At 51.2% G+C, this 9,017-nt stretch overlaps 1 long non-coding RNA gene across 1 annotated transcript in view; it reads right to left on the bottom strand.

The window, feature by feature from the left end:
* Window positions 1-5,916: 5,916 nt before the first annotated feature.
* Window positions 5,917-9,017, bottom strand: part of LOC119473160 — a 16,071-nt gene continuing 12,970 nt past the window's right edge. Inside the window, exons 2-3 of the long non-coding RNA XR_005202356.1 lie at window positions 6,213-6,360; window positions 5,917-5,955 (exon numbers count right to left, since the gene is read on the bottom strand). This is a non-coding gene — a long non-coding RNA (uncharacterized LOC119473160). The remainder of the gene's footprint in view (window positions 5,956-6,212; window positions 6,361-9,017) is intronic.

The raw sequence follows: 9,017 nt of genomic DNA, 5'->3' as shown, positions 1-9,017 counted from the left end.
AAAAAAAAAAAAAAAAATGACTTTAATGTCCCCAACTATCTTTTCCCAACAGCAATAATGATAAATTCAAAACACAATCTTGGCGGGTGTGTATGTGTCTCTCCCGGCCTTTTCATTTCAATAGACCTGCTAATTAAAAGCTATAATTTAACAAACAATGACCCAACCATCTCACTTTGAAATCAAACAAAAACCTACCACTAAAATATTGCACTAGATAAAGGTAATGAGTCCGGGCACAATTCAGACGCCTGCTGGGTCCCGGCTGGCCCGCTTCCAGCACCGGGCCGCACGTGATTGGAGGAATCGTTCTTCCAGGCCTTTGGAGCAGACACTGCAGGGAGGATAAGTGAGCCGTTTCTGAGGCTAAGAGCCTTTCTGGACCCCGTCCCACTGCTGATGGAGCAGGACAAGCATGTATCCCCTCCCTGCCCTCCTTCATTGACACTTGGTCAATTTCATTTTCTCCGAGGCCCTCTTTGGCCTCTGGGGGAGAATGCTATTTCTGAAGTAACAAGGCAGGAGGATTTGTGAAAAGGAAGACTAGCAGTGAAACCAGGCGAAGGTGCCCACTGAATCCAGCATCCTAAATGTTTAATAAAATAATAGACGATGGGCCAGGCGTGGTGGCTCACACCTGTCATCCCAGCACTTTGGGAGGCCGAGGTGGAAGCATCACCTGAGGTTAGGAGTTCGAGACCGGCCTGACCAACATGGTGAAACGCCATCTCTGCTAAAAACACAAAATGTAGCTGGGGATGGTGGCGGAAGCCTGTAATCCCAGCTACTCAGGAGGCTGAGGCAGGAGAATCTCTTTTTTTTGGAGACAGAGTCTCACTCTGTGACCCAGGCTGGAGAGCAATGGCACAATCTCAGCTCACTGCAACCTCCACCTCCAAGTTCAAGCAATTCTCCTGCCTCAGCCTCACAAGTAGCTGGGACTACAGGTGTGCACTGCCATGCCCAGCTAATTATTATTATTTTTTTTAATAGAGAGGGGGTTTCACCATGTTGGCCAGGCTGGTCTCAAACTCCTGACCTCAGGTGATACACCTGCCTCAGCCTCCCAAAGTGCTGGGATTACAGGCATGAGCCACCACGCCTGGCCGAGAATTTCTTGAATCCTGGAGGTGAGGTTGCAGTGGGCCACGGAGTGAGACGCTGTCTCTAAAGAAATAAGTAAATAAGTAAGTAAAAAAATAATAAACAATGAAAGCAAGATTGTTTCTCACCCCCCCACACCCCTCCCTGGGCTGGGAATCGGGCATCTGTGCCAGGTTAGACATAGCCTGTGTTCTGGAACCTCCCCCTAGCTGCGGCTCACACCCGTCTGCTGAGAGTGCTGCCCAGCTGCTGTACAGGAATGCTCGTGCTCCGTGGGAGGAGGCCTCAAATACCCACCCCTTCCTGGAGTCCTGGCAGGAAGGGGAGAGAAAACGCTGCAGATCGGCAAGGAGCTCCCATGGAGGTAGGAAGGCTGACCACTGGCTGAGACCCCAGGAGGACCCACAGCTCCCACACGCGGACCTGTCTGCAGCCCCAGGGAGGATTGCCACCAGAGGACCTCAGCCTCATCCCTCTGCCTTGACATCGTAAATCCCAACGGCCTCCTCCTATGAGCACAGTTCCCATCCTTTTTTAGTTTTTTTTTTGAGATGGCGTCTTACTCTGTCACCCAGGCTGGAGTTCAGTGGCACGATCTCGGCTCACCGTAACCTCCACCTCCCAGGTTCAAGCGATTCTCCTGCCTCAGCCTCCCGAGCAGCTGGGACAACGGGCACCTACCACCACGCCTGGCTAATTTTTGTATTTTTAGTAGAGACAGGGTTTAGCCATATTGGCCAGGCTGGTCTCGAACACTTGACCTTGTGATATACCTGCCTCAGCCTCCCAAAGTCCTGGGATTGCAGACGTGAGCCACCGTGCCTGGCCTGTTTTATTTCTTCTTCTTTTTTTTTTTTTAGATGGAATCTTGCTTGATTGCCAAGGCTGGAGTGCAGCGGTGCGATCTCCACTCACTGCAACCTCCGCCTCCCAGGTTCAAGCAATATTCTTGCCTCTCAAGTAGGTGGGATTGCAGATGCACGCCACCATGCCCAGCTAATTTTTGTATTTTTAGTAGAGACGGGGTTTCACCATGTTGGCCAGGCTGGTCTTGAACTCCTGACCTCAGGTGATCCGCCCACCTTGGCCTCCCAAAGTGCTGGGATTACCAGCATGAGCCACCACCCCGGGCTGTTTTTTTATTTTGTGTAGGGCACGGTCTCGCTATGTTGCCCAGGCTGGTCTCAAACTCCTGGCCTGGTGCAGTCCTCCCGCCTCCTGGCCCCGGGTGCTACACCTTGCACATGGCCTGCCCTTGTCCGGAAACCTTTCCCTGCCTCTCCATCACTCAGGCCTCCACTTAGAAGCCACTGCCTCAGGGAAGCTGTCCCTGATCAACCAGGCTCAACAGGGCCTTTCTGTTCAGCGCATCCTGCCTGCCTCTGTACTGACTACTTTTCTCACATTTATATTGATTTTTTTTTTTTTTTCAGACAAAGTCTCACTCTGTCACCCAGGCAGGAGTGCTGTGGTATGATCTTGGCTTACTGCAAACTCCGCCTCCCAGGTTCAAGTGATTCTCCTGCCTCAGCCTCCCGAGTAGCTGGGACTACTGGCGTGCGCCACCACGCACAGCTAATTTTTGTATTTTTAGTAGAGACGGGGTTTCACCATGTTGGCCAGGCTGGTTTCAAACTCCTGACCTCAGGTGGTCCACCCACCTCAGCCTCCCAAAGTCCTAGAATTACAGGCATGAGCCACCACGCCCAGCCATCGTTTATTATTTTATTAAACATTTTTTTTGTTTGCCTTTCCTAGTAAGTCCAAAGAAGTGTTATTAAACATTTGTATTGATTTTTACCAAAAGAATATTCACTCCTTGGAAGCCAGGCCATTCCTGTCCACCCCACAGACACAGTGCTTGGAGCATAGTCAGCACTATGTGTGTGTTAGACGCTCAGTGGCTGAGCAGGTGGCTGTGGGTTCATTTTCTAGGGCTGCTGTCACGAAGCCACCCCAACACTGGGTTGCTTAAAACACCTGGTATTTTTTCACTCACAGATCTGGAAGCCACAGGTTCGAAATCAACTTGCATTGGCAGGACTGCTTTCTCTGCCAGCTCCGGGGAGACCCCTGCGTACCCCCTTCCAGCTTCTGGGATGTTCACCAATCCTAAGTGTCTCCTGGTGGTAGATGCGTCTCTGCAGTCACACGTCCTCACGCTGTCTTCCCTCTGCGTGTGTCTGTCGCTGTGTGCAAATTTCCCCTTTGTAGAAGGACACTGGTTATGTATGATTAGGACCCAACCTACGAGGCCCTCATTTTAACTTGATTACCTCTATAAAGACTCCGTTTTGGCCGGGCGCGGGGGCTCACGCCTGTAATCCCAGCACTTTGGGAGGCCAAGGTGGGTAGATCACCTGAGGTCAGGAGTTGGAGACCAGCCCGACCAACATGGAGAAATCCTATCTCTACTAAAAATACAAAATTAGCCAGGCGTGGTGGCGCATGCCTGTAATCCCAGCTACTCAGGAGGCTGACGTAGGAGAATTGCTTGAACTCAGAAGGTGGAGGTTGCGGTGAGCCGAGATTGCGCCATTGAACTCCAGCCTGGGCGACGGGGCGAAAAAATAATAATAAAATAAAATAAATACGTAAAATAAAGCTTTGCTAATCCCATTTAATGATGTGGGATTCGGGTTTTCAATGGCTGCTGTTTCACTGAGGAACACACTGACTTAATCCCAAATCTTTAGCGCGAAAGTATCCAATGGCAGTTTTTGGCGTAAGCGGCCTCTCCAGCAGCGACCTGAGCCGGCGGGGCTGCCAAGACTGATGTTGGAGGCTGTGTCATCACTAACTGGGGATATTTGCATTTCAGAAGAGGCAGGGTTCAAGTTCAAGCCGCTCTTCGTTCTTCTGACGCAGAAGGGGATCATCAAGGACTGAATTCCATCTTGTTTATCTCTGCATCTTCCCAGCAGTTCGTGGTCCTTATAAAGATCAAGGCTGAGGTCGGGGGCGTGTGGTGGCTCATGCCTGTGATCCCGGCACTTTGGGAGCCCTGAGTGGATTGCCTGAGCCCAGGAGTTCGAGACCGTGGGGAGGGGACCCCGAAAGAGCTGAGGCAAGGATCCGAGACCTCAGCATGTTCTCATATAAATTTAGAATTAGAATATACTTAGTTATTCCTGTATATAATCATAAGTAATCACACAGCTATTCACATGTAATCACAAATATATATGTACAATCATATAATCTCTAAACTTACTAATAAGTCTCAGGTCAGGAAGCATGGGACTGAAGTGGCATTGGAAAAGAGGTGACCCTAAGGTTACATGCTCTAAGCCCTCTGTGACGCCCGCATAAGGGCTGCTAAGGGCGCCTGGGCTGTGTGGCATCGCCAGCGCTGGGAAAGCCCCGCTGTGCAGCTAGCTAGGGAAGGAGACGTCCAAGATGGCCGAGAGGCTTCCTTCCCCAGAGGAGTTAGAAAACTCCGCTCCCCCCAGCTCTTGCAGCAGGCCTGCAGCTGTCAGGGAGAGCCGCAGACACCCAGACACCCGGGGGCTCGATTGTCTCCCTGTGGTGCTGCCCTTCAGCGGTCACACTCCATGGCTACTTTCAAGTTCTGCTTCTGCGCCTGGTTCCTCTTTTTCTTGGGAGATGAGAATTAGCAATAGTCACAGAAATCTTAGTGACCTTGTTGACAAGCATGAAAAAAGGGACAAGTGAAAAAATTTCTTGACAAGTATGAAAAAAGTGCTGACGCCTTAGGTTTTCTCCTCACCTCAGCTTCCTGAAAATCCTGAACTCCAGCCGGGCGTGGTGGCGCGTGCCTCTCATCCCAGCTACTCGGGAGGCTGAGGCTGGAGGATCGCTTGAGCCCAGGAGTTTTGGGCTGTAGTGTGCTATGCCGATCGGGTGTCCACACTAAGTTTGGCCTCAATATGGTGACCTCCCGGGAGTGGGGACCACCAGGTTGCCTAAGGAGGGGTGAACCAACCCAGGTTGGAAACGGAGCAGGTCAAAACTCCCGTGCTCATCAGTAGTGGGATCGCGCCTGTGAGGAGCCACTGCACTCCAGCCTGGGCAACATAGCAAGACCCCATCTCTTTAAAAATTATAATTATAATAAGTGAAAAAAAAAGAAAATCCTCAACTCCTGTCTCCAAGACACATAACTTACCAGACCCTGTCACTGACCACCATTACCTCAGCCTACCTGCTCTTCCCCTGCTTTGTACTCAGTAAAAGTCAGAGAGTCTTGGCTCTCGGGGCCACTGCTGGTCTCCACGCTTTGGTAGCAGTGGACCCCCAGGCCCAAACTCTCTTTTCTCCATTCTGTGTCTTGTGTCTTTATTTCCAATTTCTCGTCTCTGCACCAGCAGGGAAGGACTCATCGGACCCTACGTGAGACCGGCCTGGACAATGTGCTGAGCCCTGTATTTACAAAAAATACAAACATTAGCCAGGCGTGGTGGCACGCACCTGTAATCCCAGCTACTCATGAGGCTGAAGCAGGAGAACTGCTTGAGCCCAGGAGGCAGAGGTGACAGTGAGCTGTGATCGCACCATTGCATTCTAGCCTGGGTGACAGAGTCAGATCCTGTCTCAAAAAAGAAAGAAAAAGGGCCAGGCACGGTGGCTCATGCCTGTGATCCCAGCACTTTCGGAGGCCGAGGCCAGTGGATCACTTGAGGTTGAGTTCAAGACCAGCCTGGCCAACATGGAGAAACCCCCATCTCTACTAAAAACACAAAAATTAGCTGGGTGTGGTTGCGCACACCTGCGATCCCAGCTACTCAAGAGGCTGAGGCAGGAGAATCACTTGAACCTGGGATACGGAGGTTGCACTGAGCCAAGATCACATCACCGCATTCCAGCCTGGGCAACAGAGAAAGACTCCACCTTGGGAGTGAAAAAAAAGAAAGAACAAAAAAAGACCGAGCCTGACCATCAAGATCTACCCACGAAATGGACTCGGAGCACCGTGTTCCTTACGACTCCTCACACTGCAAACAACAGCTAAAGGAACAGGCAGAGACACGGCTTCATTCATAAAGAGGGTATTTTGGCTTGTGTGACCGAACGGTTTGGGGATAGATCTTTGGGCGTGCCTAGATCTAGTGCTCAAACGATGTGACCAGGAACCTGGTTTCTCTCACCACATTTCCCGGCTCTCTTCTTGGTGCTGACAGCTCCATTCGCAGGCTGATCCCCATCTTCACGGTGGCCGAATGGAGACGGCCATTCTCCTGAGCTGCAGCCGTGCTCAGAGATGTCCAGCGGGCGCAAGTCTATTCAGGCAATTTCCTCACAAGAAGAAGGAGGTATTTTATTCCCGGCAGCTCCAGCAAACGTCGCTGGGCATCTTACTGGCTCTGACTGGCAACTGTCCATACCTGAACCACGTGCTGTGGCCAAGGTGAGATCCTCTCACAGGCTTAAGCCCGTCCCATGCAAAGTGCTGGGACAAAGGGGTGTTGACTCTCCAACAGAAAAGGGACATCTTTTTTTTTTTTTTTTTTTGAGACGGAGTCTCTGTCTCCCAGGCTGGAGTGCAGTGGCGTAATCTCAGCCCACTGCAAACTCCACCTCCCAGATTCAAGCGATTCTCCTGCCTCAGCCTCCCCAGTAGCTGGGACTACAGGCGTGCCACCACGCCTGGCTAATTTTTGTATTTTTAGTAGAGACGGGGTTTCACCATGTTGGCCAGGATGGTCTCTAACTCTTGACCTCAGGTGATCCACCCACCTCGGCCTCCCAAAGTGCTGGGATGACGGGCGTGAGCCACCGCACCCGGCCAAAAGACGTCACTTTGGGGAGAGAACGGGCAGGGGGCGGTGGATGCCAGGAAAACAAGCAGGCGTGGAAACCACAGCGGCCAGCCGGCTCCTGGTGGGTGGAGGTGGGGTGGGAGAAGTTTCCTTTGTGGCTTCCCTCTTGGGGGTGGACTGCAGCAGCTTCGAGGGTGAGAGCTGCAGACCACAGAGCCAGGGGCGCATCGGCTGCGTGAGAGGCTGAGGATGGAGGCTGGGGCCCGGTGCTCATGAGTCCTGCCCTCGCCAAGCTCCCTCGGCTGCCTGCACTTCCCCTCTCCTTCCCCTCACCTGCCTGACTCCTAGCTCGGAGGCGGTTCTCATCTCTTTGATTATCTTCCCTTGTCTCAATTTCATGCACGTGGGGGAAATTTTTCTGATTCCTCGTAGGCCTGAAGCTCCTTTTTCATTTTTACGTTGCAGAGACTGGGCGTCGCTTTGTCGCCCAGGCCAGAATGCAGCCTCACTCAAACTCTTCTGCTCAAGTGATCCCCCCACCTCAGCCTCCTGAGTAGCTGGGACAAGTGCACACCACCACCCCCAGCTAATTTTTTAATTCTATGTGGAGACAGGGTCTCTTAATAATGATGATGTGTCAATATTGATTCAGTAATTGTAATAAATGTGGCAAGTTAGTAGCTAGGGAAATGGGTTCAGGGTATATGGGGGACTCTCAGTATTAGCTTCTCAATTTTTCTGTACATCTCTTTGTTTTCTTTTTCTTTTTTTTGAGACAAAGTTTCACTCTCATTGCCCAGGCTGGAGTGCAATGATGCAATTTCCACTGACGGGAACCTCCGCCTCCCAGGTTCAATTTATTCTCTTGCCTCAGCCTCCCGAGTAGCTGGAATTACAGGCACCTGCCACCATGCCAAACTAATTTTTGTATTTTTAGTAGAGACAGGGTTTCACCATGTTGGTCAGGCTGGTCTCAAACTCCTGACCTCAAGTGATCCTCCCACCTCGGCCTCCCAAAGTGCTGGGATTACAGGTGTGAGCCGCTGCACTCGGCCTAATTTTTCTGTACATCTAAAATTATTCTAAAAAATAAAGTTCACTAAAACATGGAAAATGGACAAGGTGTGGTGGCTCACGCCTGTAATCCCAGCACTTTGGGAGGCCGAGGTGGGAGGATCACTTGAGCCCAGGAGTTGGAGACCAGCCTGGGCAACGTGGTAAAACCCCATCTCTACAAAAAAAATGCAAAAATTATCTAGGTGTGGTGGCACATGCCTGTGGTCCCAGCTACTCGGGAGGCTGAGGTGGGAGGATTTCTTGGGCCCAGGATGTCGAGGCTACAGTGAGCTGTGATTGTACCACTGCCCCCAGCCTGGGTGACAGAGTGAGAACTTGTCTCAAAAAAAAAACCAAAAAAACCTTTAGCCGGGCATGGTGTGCGCCTGGAATGCCAGCTCCTCAGGAGGCTGAGGCAGGAGAATCGCTTGAACCCGGGAGGTGAAGGTTGCAGTGAGCAGAGATCATGCCATTGCACTCCAGCTTTGGCAACAGGAGTGAAACTTCGTCTTAAAAAACAAAACAAAACACCACCCTCCAAAAATCATGAAAAAGCAAAAAACAACTGGAGAGAGGGAATAATAGCTAGTGGCTCAAAGTCCACCTTCTGTGAGGACGGGAGTGGATACTCCCGCCCCCACCCCCCCACCCCTGCAGTAGGGGTTATCTTCAGACAGCAGGAGGGGAGGACATGCAAGTGGGTGCAGACAGAGCTCTCTGTGCGCCCCGGCAGGAAGCTGAGGGTTCACACCTGGTGGCCTCAATTTTTCCTCCATCACGGGTGACGTGCAGTGAGCAACTGTGGGTGGCTAAGTGATGAAGACTTGGAGATCCCCGGAGAGACATCAGGAGGGACCTGACCAGGGCAACAGAGCAATCTCCTCTCCCAGCACGAATAAGAAGAGATAAAACTCCAATATTTGCAGGCAGACAGCACCAAGCAGCAGAGCCGCAGGCAGACAGCACCAAGCAGCAGAGCCGCAGGCAGACAGCACCAAGCAGCAGGGCCCTAGCCACTAGCTATTATTCTCTCTCTTTAGTTGTTTTTTGATTTTTCATGATTTTTTTTGGGGGGATGGTGTTTTGTTTAGTTTTTTAAGACGAAGTTTTGCTTTTTTTTTTTTTTTTTTTTTTTTT

The sequence above is a fragment of the Cebus imitator genome, unplaced genomic scaffold (assembly GCF_001604975.1).
Source record: "Cebus imitator isolate Cc_AM_T3 unplaced genomic scaffold, Cebus_imitator-1.0 Scaffold136, whole genome shotgun sequence".
In the NCBI taxonomy this organism is placed as follows: domain Eukaryota; kingdom Metazoa; phylum Chordata; class Mammalia; order Primates; family Cebidae; genus Cebus; species Cebus imitator.
This window is presented reverse-complemented; position numbering and strand designations above follow the sequence as displayed.